The sequence below is a fragment of the Grus americana genome, chromosome 2, assembly GCF_028858705.1.
Source record: "Grus americana isolate bGruAme1 chromosome 2, bGruAme1.mat, whole genome shotgun sequence".
In the NCBI taxonomy this organism is placed as follows: Eukaryota; Metazoa; Chordata; class Aves; order Gruiformes; family Gruidae; genus Grus; species Grus americana.
The window spans coordinates 134035955-134048498 of record NC_072853.1 but is presented as its reverse complement, the minus strand read 5'-3'; the positions used below and the strand labels follow the sequence as shown (position 1 = coordinate 134048498).

The window sequence follows — 12544 nt, the reverse complement described above, 5'->3', positions numbered from 1 at the left end:
CTGCAACTTGCGTCAAGAGCATCTATGAGCAGGCAATACTGCAGTAGACAATGCTCTTAGCACTTCTGTAAGGGAAAACAGTGCTGCAGAAGTTACACACTTAGAAGAAACATTCTCTACAGAACCCCAAGCAAAGTAAACTTACTGTTCTCATGTGCCCTAGTTTCCCTAAGCCCAAAGTACACTACATCCCTATGAAGTCAGGAAGTTTTCTTGAAACCCAAAGACAACTTAAATTTAAAACAGTGAAATAGAACAAACTATGCAGAGAGAATAATCACGTTGCAGCTGCCATTTCAGTGTTGCATATAAGCTTTGAACCAACCAATGGTCTTTTCAAGAGCACAGTACACTATTTTGGTAGCAATACCATGACATCTAGTTCCTTGCCTCCTCAAACTTCAGTGCTGCTGTACAGTATACATTTACTAGTAGTTATTAATTTAATCTAGCCATTTGTGAAGTCTGTTTGCTACAAGCTAATTTTACAAACAAGTTTTCCCTTCAAAGTGAAAATTGCAATTCATCTCAAGTTAGAGTTTGTTCAGAACTTTCAGCCACATGTCAAAAAGAAAGGTGTCAGGTAATTCAGCTGTTGGAAACACTCTCAGTGTAAAGCATGCATAAGCAGATGCTGCACAATAGCTTGAGTATGACCTATAAAGCATGTGGAGAATTGAGCAGAGGCTGTACTTCACCTTTGAGCATCAACTGCTAAAGGCACTATTTCAACACCTTCTACTGTTACAGCATGTAGTTTCAGCTAGAGCAAGTGGAGAAACATTCATGCGGCAAGTAGTTTAGCAGTGACTTATCAGAAGGAAAAAGACTCAGCTCACAAACTAGGGACAGGAGTTTGAGCAGGCTCTTCACCTTCTGTTTTTAACACTCTTCAACTTCTGCTTTTTAGTAGCAACATTAAGAATGCAACACTTTTGGCCAAAACTTCCCAGCTCCACTGGCTGAGAATGACATTTTGGGATATTCTGCCTGTTTGATGATCCATCAATACATGCACATAATCTGTGTGTAACACCTTCAGGAAAAATATGCTTTATCTCTCCATGGCAGTTTTCTCATTCTTTCTCATCCCTTCCTCCCCCCACAACAGCCTTCCCGCACACAAACCTGTTATACTCACAAGAGTGGAGACATTAATTTGAAAAACATTTCAGAGCACCTAAGAACAATTTGTTGGTTTTTACATACTTTATAAGCAACAGAAAAACATGACTTCTTTAACTAAAATTTTTTAAAAAGTAACAGCACAACCCATAGTTCTGTCTCATTCAGAAAAGATACATCCAACACATGAAATGCTCTATTGCCACATATAATTTCAATGCTATAGTACAAAGTGTGTGCAACTTGAAGTCTCAATTTACTACCCTGTATGTCTCGCTCTGTATTGTAATTTTTTTAAAAAGTCAAATTCCCTAAGCATAATAGTGGCAGAGCAGGAAAATAGTGTTGTCTCACATTGTTGGGCATATTAATTTCAGTTGAATTCATATTAGATGAAAAAACTCTCCAAGTAAAAAGTTCCCACTTCATGAAAGCATGTAAAGCTCAGAATACTATTCCAAGAAAGAAATACAAACCTCATGAAACTCAAAGTCATATAGGTTCTGGAGGGACTCTGATTTGAGCAACTCATGTACAGATTTCCAGGGTAAATGGTATCACCAAGTAATCTGCTGCTGTTCCACAGGCATAACAACAGAAAGTTTCTACTGAATTTATATTGATATCACTTAAGTAGCAGAAAACAGTTTAAGATTAAAAATAACAGAGCATGCACTCATTTTCTTTTCCTGTTTCTTTTATTTGCATTCTAATTAAATCCTGAGATGTTTGCTGCTCAAGACAGGCCTGATTTCTAAGTGCATTCCTTAAGACCTTCACATCTAGTATTTCTAGAGTAAGTCAGCAGTACTTCAGTATTCAGTTACAAATTCAGAGCTCTGGTTTAGAGCACAGACTTCATGATTTAGAGCCTGACAAATATTTCTGTAGCCTAACAAAGTAGTCAAAATTTATTTCTATAATAATCCGAAGTCTATCAACTTGGAACTTGATTTAATGATTAGCAGCAACTAAAAAGTCACTTGAATGGCAGATGCAATTATGACAATACATGGAAACTGGTCATTGACTACACGTGTGTTTGGGACAGTGGACTCAAATGAACCAGAGCTGAATGACATTAATACAGCTGAACAACCCTAGCAAGCAACATGTCATGTTCATAAAAAACTGTCATACCCATAGGAAAGAGGAGTTGCAATGAACCAAGAGCAAAGCGAGCTATATCACATGATAAGAAATAACAAATATGATCTCAGTGAATGGCCATTTTTCAAACAGTATGACATTCAGGGGCAGGGGTTAATAACTGCACAACACAAAAGGATCATACATCTATTGTTTAAAATTAGGAGACACATTTAAGGAACCTCTTGAAGGGTAAATATGGCATTATTTGGTTCCTGTTTCATCACTCAGCTCACTTTCGATTTACACTTTTGTCAGTTCCTCTGTTTACTGTACAAGCAGGAACCTTCTTTTAGGTGTTCCTTCTTCCCTTGGCATCAAGTATACCCACATCCTACTGCTGCTACTGAATTTATACAGGACTTGTATTTCACAACAAAAAGCAGTTATAAATGTTTAAGTGAGTTAGTCCTTGCCACTGTTTCACTGGATTGCTGCAACTTTGTGAACATAGGTGAACTCTCATCCACTTCTTTGCCAGAATAGAACAAAACATCTAAGACACTTCAAAATATCACTAAAATGGGAATGAATGAATGATTTTCATTGCTTCCTTAAGGAATTACTGTATGGATTATGTATGCAAAGAAACTGTACAGTTTAGAGATCTTCTCTGATTATGTTAAGTTTCTGGTGGAAAATTCTTATCGGTTTTACCTGTACAGCTACAGCTTGCCAATAACAACAGTTTGGGATAAAATACCACTGCGCAAATAACCATTACATTCTAGTAAGAACTCTTGGTAACTAGCGCAAATGTGCATGCTTCATATGCTCTAAAATTTTGGTGTAAGACAAAAAGAGTAATATTGAAAATATGTGTGCCAAACAAAAGTTACTACAGCAAAAAAAATTAAAAGTTGAATAGATTAGCAATCTCTGCTATCTCTAACATGATGCAAGAGTGCTGGAAGAATAGTTCTGCTATATTTACACACATTACTGAAAATTCAACAAAACCCCAACCAACTCTAGCTGAACAACAGAATTCTGATACTTTAAGCAGTATCATTAAGTACTCTGCAAAACAGATGTTCCCTTTGTTGTGTTTCACGAAGTAACATGACGAATTTGACTGTCTGTAGTGTAGTGTCTCATCACATCACCACTGTGGTGAAAATACCCATCATTTACAGTACTGACAAAATGCTCCTGAGGAAACAGGGAGAGGGGAAAGAAACTAATTTTTTTTTCCTCAGCTTTACAATTAAATGTAAATCACATTCTCTCAAGACAGGCAGGAATTGGTAAATACTATACCAGCACTGGCAAAGCTACAGAATGCATGTGTAAGTGATGTGCAGAACTACTGTCAAAAGCCTCTCACCTGCTCCTCTGGTTGCTGCACTGGGAATTTAGTTCAAAGCAGGAAAAAAATGCAGGAGCCTGTTAGTCTTTCTAGACCTGACATATGGAGTCAATATAATTACGAGTGAGAGAGATGTGAGTGGAAAGACTAGAGCCTGTTGAGCCTAAAAGCTCTGAATAAAAGCAGTAGCATGTCCACAGCATGTGACATGAAGCAGGTAGGTATTTTGGCACAACCTAAAGAAAGCCAGTAAGAAAGTTATTTTAACTGAGTAGACAATAATTGGTTCAGCCAGATGTGCTACTAACCACAAACTATAGGAGAACACTCAGAATTTCACTGGCAAAATCCAGTGTAAAGTAACTGTAAGGAACATTAAATTGTTGCTTTAGCACCAAGTAGCAAGAGCTAAGGAATTCCCTAATTCACTCCTCCCCATGCTTTCAGAGAAATTTCCCTTCATCAGTCTAACACAAAATATATAACATTGCAGTCTGATTTTGCAACCTACTTCAGCTCTGGAAGAGTAACACGATTTCCTTCAGCCAGCAAACACTGAGAAGGAATGTTACTGGGGGGAAAAAAGTTTTCAGTTTTGCACCTGAAGATCCTATAGATCTCTTCCTCAGATAGAGATGTTACTATAGTACACCCAACATGTCTTACATAATATACTGTTTGAAAATACTCACAGTATCCTAATTTTCAGGGATGGTGGCTGGTATAAAAAACCTGCTAAATGCAGTTTTTTAAGATTTACTAGGTCAGCTTAATGCTTTTACGCATATTCCAGTCACTTCCTTTAAGACAGCAAATACCATAGGATTAAAAAGAATTAAAAATGCAAAGCAATTGTCTTTGTGTATGAGAACGGGATTCAAGTACTTGAAAACAAACCACAATGCTATAGTACAGCCTTGTCCATTAACCAGACATTCCCGAAGACCTTATATTATCCAGCACTAGCTTCTGTACAATACTCAGACTGCTAGACAGCTTAATTATTGAGTATTAGATATAATTCTCTATCACATATTTAAAGTGTAATGGGCTTTTTCCCCCCTTTCTAAAAAAAGAGTTGCAATAAAATGTTGTAATAGTACTGAATCAGGGTGTTTAGTATTAACAAAAATATTAAAGTTGTATGCACTATTCGTTAGGTTAAAGTTAATGCCTTGCTGAAGCATAAATATTTGTCCAGTGCAAACAGCAGGAAATCTTAGGAGACAGCATGGCTTTAAGCACTGGAGTTAATTAGTATCCAGTGCAGCTTCAGAGCTTACTATGCTATTTTTAATTAAAGGTTAGCTTCCAAATCAAAAAAAGTAACAAGATGTAAAGGATATCTTATCTCTTACCTAAAAGAGCAGTCTCATAGCTATCAAAAGTGCCAAAAATACACAGTTTCTGTCACTAAGTTTAGAATGAGAGCTCTTATGCCAATCAGGATGGAATACAAACACTCAGCGACTTTTGCATCAGCAATGCGCATGTTTTACTACTCAGCTAGTATTGCTTTTACCTTAATTTCTTTGTTATGCTTTGATTGCTACACAGCATTTCATATCATCAGAGGTTTGAGATGGAAGAACACAAACACACATCTGTTTTGGAGAGATAACCCATTTCCAGTCTTCCTCTCAACAATCAGATGATTCTTCAGCAACACTGGTCATTTAAAATAAACTAAGAAATGTTTTCATGCACACCCTTGCTTTTCATTGCATTCTCCATACAGAAGACTGATGATTATTAAATATCTGTCCAAATTCCACATGCTTTATTAATTCCAGTTCAAATAAATAATACTCCTAGTAACAACTGTTTATCGAACCTACTTGTATTAAATGTGTACACTGTTTAGAAGTTACACTGAAGCCTTATAAACAGAGCCCTTAATTCATCACACTGAAACAAACACACATCCTCCCATTTCTGGCACTGCAATGACAAGAAAGGGTCATATTCAAACAATTTCAGTACTCACTTGGGCTGTAAGTTATGCTGCTTTCATTCACCACCTTTCCACTTGTTACCAAAGCACATAAGTTCATGTGGGGATGCGTCTAAAGAAATCACTGTAAATAACAGTTGCCCTCCCAGACTAAGCCAGCATTCTATTTTTATTCTGCTGCTCTTGAACATGGTCCTAATTAGGACAAAGGGGTCACAACAGTTTCACCAGAAGTACAAGAAAACGTTTCATATCCTGCATTGTTTTAGATGTGCTATAAATTGAAAACTATTATAGCTGTTGGATCTTTCAGACGTTGGGTTGTTGGGTTTTTTTAATCTAATCCAGGAGTTCCAGCACAAATTCTGGTAGAAATCTGATCATTTACAATAAGAACAAATGCAGAAACATTTCACTCCTCAGCCTCATGGAAAACTTTTTAAATTTCATCAATGTTTTCAAATAACTTCAAATATTTTAAGTGCCAGTTACTTATAAAGAAAATCTTGAGGGCATGCAGAAGTACTTCATCTTAAAAGTGTGTGCGTACACTTATAATATACACTATAGAGTATACGGAAGATTCTGGTCAATGCAGGAACTAATAAAACATTTTAATGGCATGCTGAACTTGCGCAGGCTAGAAGCTTTAAACACAGCCTTGCAGCAATATGCAGTTGCTATACATTCAAAACATTTTCATACTCCTTGTCTTCAACAACACTGATTTGACACAGATTTCAGTCCTTATCCTGACACCACTTTGTTATTGCCTTCCAAGATTATCTCAAGAAGCATTTCAAATAAATTAATCCAATTTAAGTTCCTAATTAACTAATGCTAATAAAAAAATAATGCTTTAAATCCAACACATTCTCCGCTCCCAAATATGCATTTAATATGCCACCATTTCAATTCTGGCAACTGAGGACAGTAAACTGCCAAAAGGCCCAATTTTCTGGAACAGAAATAGAATATGGATTTAAAGAAAAGATATCATGCCCACAATTCTAATTAAGGTGGGAGTGCTTTTTATACTTGCATAATTCAACAGAATAGCATTAACAAATTAAAAGCTGTAATTTTGTTGAGCAGGAAAACTATCAGAGTCCAGTAAAACAGCAAATACTTTCAAGTACATCCTACCAAGTACAAACCAACACACTGAAAAACACTGCATATAAAATGCAGGTTTTAAGCTCACTGTTATTTTCATAATTCCATGGAAGAAGTCTTAGAGATTACACAGTGCCACTCCAGTCATCAGCTATTACACCTCAGAAGATAAATACAAATTTGCAGTCTTCAGTTTTTCTAAAGCGTAAGAGATTCAGACTCTAGTTCTCCTAACTTCCAAGACAACAGAGCATACACACAGTTAAGATTCTATCACCAGGCTTCTCGCTTCCCATACAGCATGATAGGACGTCCTGCTTAAACTTCATGCATGTTACTCCTGGAAGACTGACTGCTAGTAACACTGTAAGTAACACACAAGTGCAGTGATTCATATGTGGAATCTCCATTTACACTAATGAAACTACCCGCACAAATCCTTTGACAGACTTAAGTATAAGCTTTGTACGTAATCTTGCATTTGCGAGAGAGGAAGCATCCCAGGTTATACAAAGAGCGTATTTGCCTAAGTGAAGGCTTGGGAATGAAACCTGACCTGGTGATCCACCTAACGGATTTAAGTCTAAGCTGTTCCAGATATAGGCTTTGTATGTTTGCAGAGTGCCCAGGTGATCTTTGTTAAGAGTCCAAGTGCTATTGCATCTTAATATTCTCATCAACATAAACATTTAAGCCTCATCAAAGTTTCATTTGAAAGCCTCAAATATAAGGAGTACACCACAGGCTCTTCATCCCAAAGGAAAGCCTGGCAACTGTGACTTTTCTCTTACAAATCATGCAGATTTCTGAAACTACGCATCTTCCACACAACCTGAAACAAAACGGTGTCATGTTGGGCCATAAAATGTATGTTTACTTTCTAATTAAAATAGCTGAATATTAGCCAACATTTGATAACTAATAAGTCTCCAGAATGAACAAGGTGATTTTCACATTGCATGTGTTAATGTCAGTGACAGATTAAGAGAACACCTAATATTTACCTTAAGGCAAGATTTAATGAAAATGCATTTCCTGACACGAACGTACAGAGGAGGTTCAAGATACTGGGGTTTTACACTAACAGGTATTAAGAATTAGACTTTAACTCAGTGACTTACTATTAGCTTTGATACAGTCATAACATATGCGTCAGTAAATGGGCTCTTCTCCCAGCTTACAGCCAGCCCCATTGTGCTAAGTAAAATATAGATGACACATACCATTTGTAGTGCCTAGCCTCGCAATATCTTACACACATGCTTGTTTGTGATACAAGTCCTTGCAAAATTAGAACCCAAGTGACTTAACTATCCAGCTATGCCTGTGAACATGCCTACCATGGACTCTCTGAAGTGAAAGAAAACCCTCCCATTCAAGAGGCTATGGCAGAAGTTCAACATGATTCTGCTGGTGAAAGCCTTTTTCCTTGTAAGAAGCATTCTGAATTAATTTAACTTCTACCTTTAAAACAGCTCAACACTGAAAGGAAGTAAATTGCTAGTTAATAAATCATCCAAAGCAATACTGAACTTCCTCAATATTGTCACCCCTCTGATAAAAGGCCTGTTAAAAGTACCTCGTCTCACAAAGAGGTTAGCACAGAAGAGAAGCATCCGAGTTCTGCATTTCAAAAGTAGTATTTTCATATTGTCTTCTTATTCTGGAGGAAAAAATATGTCCAAGAACAGTGCCAGATGGATCTAAGACTCAACTTCAAAGTACATTACTCTTACCAAAAGTATTCCACTGGTGAAAGTAAAATAGATTGGAAGTTAATTTGACCAAGCTTCACAATGCTACTTACTTTTCACAACATAAAAGAACTTGTTGGAAGCTGGAGAGCACAACAAAAACAAGGTACTACCATAGAGGAAGGTATTCTGCGAAAAGCACAAGCTTCTGAAAAGAAACTGTAGCATCTAGCTGCATTATTGGAGGGAAAAACTGCAGAAAAGCCTTTTAGATGCACTGAAAAGCAATCATTAATGTCACTCTACACCTCACTACATAGAACTGCTTTTTGCTTCTTTGCAGTGTCATTTGTTCAGTTGTCTTAAAAAAAACTAAACACCAAATCTGAATTTGCAGCTAACAAAACTACCAAACGGAAATAATAGAAACTTTCATATTTTGTTCTTCTACAACCTCACACACTAGGAGCATATATTAAAAATTATGAAATATCAAAGCTAACAAGACTTAATAATTCTTGAGTACACAAATTTTCTCCTTGTGAACTTAAGACTTCTGGAGCTTTTCAGGATAGAATTAGAATTCAATTGGATGGGAAACAAACGTGATGGCTTTCTGGATTACACAGAACAAGTCAAGTTCACGGGCATTACCTCTGCTTTTACTATTTAAAACACAAAGCAGGTGGAAAGTTCCTCCAATTTAACGTGCGTGAAGTTAAATAAGGAAGCCTACACAGGCACAATCCCCTGCAGTCTGCGGGCACTTCCTACATACGAACCTCAACCGCAAACACTCTGCAATTCTAACTGTTGCTGCTACCTCTCGCATCCCCACCCGCGGACACCGAAGTCAACGCGGAAGGAAAAAACCCCTATACAAAAGAGATGGATTTAGAATGAATGTATTTCACAGCACGCTACTGAACTATTTCCCAAGTCTTCCCAGGAGCAGGCACACGCGGCCAGCACAAGGAGCGGAAAGTCTGCTGCCAGGCACCACGCTGTCTGCCCCTGCTCCGGGGAGACAACCGGGAGCCGCTCCTTTGTCTCGCCCGCAGCCGGCTGCCCTCATCCCAGCTGCCTTCTCCAGGCGACACAAGTAACCGCTGCCCCGCCAGCCCCGAGCACACACCACAACCCCACACCCCCCCACACACACACCCCCTGCGGCGAGACCGCCGCTTCCTCCTCTGTCCTCCCCGATCGCCGCCCGGGAGCCGAGGGAGAGAGCGGGCGCGGGAGGACCCCGGCAGGCGGCCAGACGCGGCCGGGATGCCGGCGGCCCTCCGGAGGGACCCGCGGGAAGGGGGCAGGCTGAAGCCGGTCCCCGGAGCGCCACCCCGCGGCCCACTCACCCCGTCTCGCGCCAGGGGCAGAGACCGGCTCTTCCCGGCAAAGCGACAGGGGGCCAGCCGAGCCCGTCACGGCCCCCCGCCCTGCCCCTCCACCAGTCCCCGCCACCCCCAGGCGCCAGCCCCGCCACAGCAACTCCACCGCCCCCTCCCTCCCCGCCCTTCACCCACCGCCACCGCCCTCTCTCTGCCCGCGCGCGAGCCCAGCGGGTAACGGCCGCTCCAGTCGTGCGATGACGGTTGCCCCTGGGCGGGGCCGGGGAGCCCGCCGCACAGTCGGCGCGCGGGACCCGGAGCCAGAGGGGCTCTCTTCAACCGGCCGTTAGTTGCCCAACGGCCAGCAAACCGTCCCGGCGGCGCAGAGGGGTGCTCCAGCCCCGCGCGGGAAAAGTTAGAGGCCGCTAGTCACACTCACCCCTCCTGCCCGGCGGCTCCTCCGCCGCCGCGGCCGCTCGCGGACTTACTCGCCCGCCGGGAGCGACAGCGGCGAGGGCTAGCAGCGGCGGGCTGGTACCGCCCGACCCCGCCGCTGCCTGGCGGCGGCCGTAACCAATGGGAAAGCGAAGCGCGGTCACGCCAGCCAATAGAGTGGCAGAGCGGACCGTGCTGGCGCCCGCGCCCTCCTCTCCCCCAATGGGTGGTGCTGCCCCGCTCCGAGGGCGGGCGGCGGCGGCGGGGCTGGACGGGTGGGGGCCGCCGGTCCGTGAGGGCGCCCGGGGAGGGGGGCGGGCACCGCCGTGTCCCGCCGCCGCAGGCCCGGAAATGTGAGAGGCGGCGGCAGCTCTGAGGGGGGAAGCAAGTCATTGTTTCCCCGCCGGGGCTGAATCGGGAACGTGACCCCGGCGCCGGGGGAAGCTGAGGCGGAGCCCGGGGCGCTGGGGAGGGTCGTGTCCCGAGGGGAGACGCTGCCTCCGGGGCTGCGGGAAGCGCCCGCTCTCGAAGGTGCCCTGCGAGCGCTGGTGGGAGCTGTCGCACAGAGTAAAACACGCAGCGGCAGCGCTCGGGATGGCTTTGAGGGAGCCGGCACCAGGTGCGTGTATTTTACCGCTGTCTGAAAACAGCCCCCTCCTTCTCCCCACCCCCGGCTACCATCGCTTAGAAATAAAAATAGAGCTGGCGATAAGCTGACCAAGTGAGACGATAAAGCAAAATAAAGACCTTAACTTCCCCAGCCTTAACAAAAAGACGATTGTACTGTCTGACAGCTCCGCGAGGGATGCTTCCAGGCACCGTAACGAGAATGCCTCATAACTGAACGCTGCTTAATTTTTGTCAGGCGTGTCTTTATTGTTATTTAGATACTGGATTCTTATCAGCCTTCCCAAAGCAGAGCAACTGTGGGCAAGTCTCATTTCACTGCAGTCTAAGGCCTTTTTCAATTTCTTTTTTTTTTTCCCAGTTTTTTCTCCTACTGACTTCATCCTTGGATTGCTCTGAAGAATGATCTTGAAATATGAATAATTACCTACTTTTTGTTTTAACTGAAGTTCAGTTTACATTTTTTCTTACGATCATAGTTTCTTTGCAAGTATGCTTTGAGGATTGAGTTTTAATCCTCAGAAGCACATGCTTATGGTAATCTTCAGGATTAATAAAGATTAATTTAATCAGTAATCTAATTGCTGTGTGGTGAAACCGAGGCAAGGAGGTTGTGATTTGGTCGGTGTCAAATACCATGTGATGACAGAGCCTGAATTAGCTCCACCAATACTTACTGCCACAAAGCATCGTCCCATACAGCTACTCATTTAAAAGCCATGCTCTTCTATGCCTTAGCAGTCTTAATTTCCTAAATGACTCCGTACAGGTCTGCACTCACACAAAAGTTTGACTTCCCTAGAGCATTGAACCTGAGCAAATGGCAGATTTGATGCATTTCTTCAAGATTTTCTGGCCATTGTGGGTGCGTACATCAATGTCTTTTTGCCTGAGCTGTATCTGGACTTGTGCTATTGTACCATTCATTTCCACAGGTATCTAGTATATCAATTTATTGATAATAAAATGTATGGGTTGTTTTCAAGGGTCTTTTATAATACAAAGTATAAAACCTAAAAACTGCTTTTAGAATATAAATGTCTTTCTTACTAACCCATTTGTCTTTAGAATACTCCCACTGTGTTACGGTCTAAATTCATTCTGGCATCAGTTTCTATGACACTGGATAAAATAGGTCTGTTTCCTGAAAAGAAAGATTATATTAGTTCCAACATAGGTGTAAGAGAGCTTTATTATTTTACTAAGAGAGACAATTAAATGCCATGATCTTAGTAACAACCAAATGGAACTTTGAGTGAGATAATAAATTTCTACCTTAGAAAGAATATACATCTGAATCACAGCCAGAATACTTAATGGGTTGGGGGGGGGGTGTGGTTCAAGCTCTTTACCTGAGTTTCTCTGCATTTCCACCACTATTTCTGCCAAAACCAATGCAGGCATATGCAGCTCCCATCACAATGTCTTCCCCACCTGCTGCCTGTACCTATTCCTGAGACCAAACACCTACCCACATCACCAAACCAGTTCAGTTTGAAGACAACCAAGTAAAAAAAAAAAAAACCCCAAACAAAAAACCACCAAACAATTCTGTTCCCTGAGCTGGTTCACTGCTCAGTCCTGCGGCATGGACCAAAGAACAAGTGATGGGAGCAAAGATACAGCAGTGCAGGAAGAGTTTTTTAGCCACTGGGTACTGATGTGGCTTGTGACGTAGATGACATACTATGTGACCCTAATAATTGCAAAGAGATGTACTGAGATCATACTGTCATTAGTTATTATTTTTACTGTTATTGATGCATTATGACTCTAATGATTAGTAAAAGTAATGAATCATCCA

The 12544-nt window shown here is 41.6% G+C and overlaps 1 protein-coding gene across 8 annotated transcripts in view; it reads right to left on the bottom strand.

Annotated features, from left to right (window-relative positions):
- HYCC1 (hyccin PI4KA lipid kinase complex subunit 1) overlaps positions 1-10241 on the bottom strand; it is a 48090-nt gene extending 37849 nt beyond the window's left edge. For 6 of the 8 annotated variants that reach the window (XM_054817366.1, XM_054817357.1, XM_054817361.1 and 3 more), the window contains exon 1: positions 10118-10241. The gene's annotated coding sequence lies outside the window, so the exon portion shown is untranslated. Of the gene's footprint in view, positions 1-9873; positions 9910-10117 lie in introns of those variants that run through there. The other 2 variants (XM_054817362.1, XM_054817360.1) reach the window with 2 other exon arrangements.
- Between the last annotated feature and the right edge of the window lie 2303 nt (positions 10242-12544).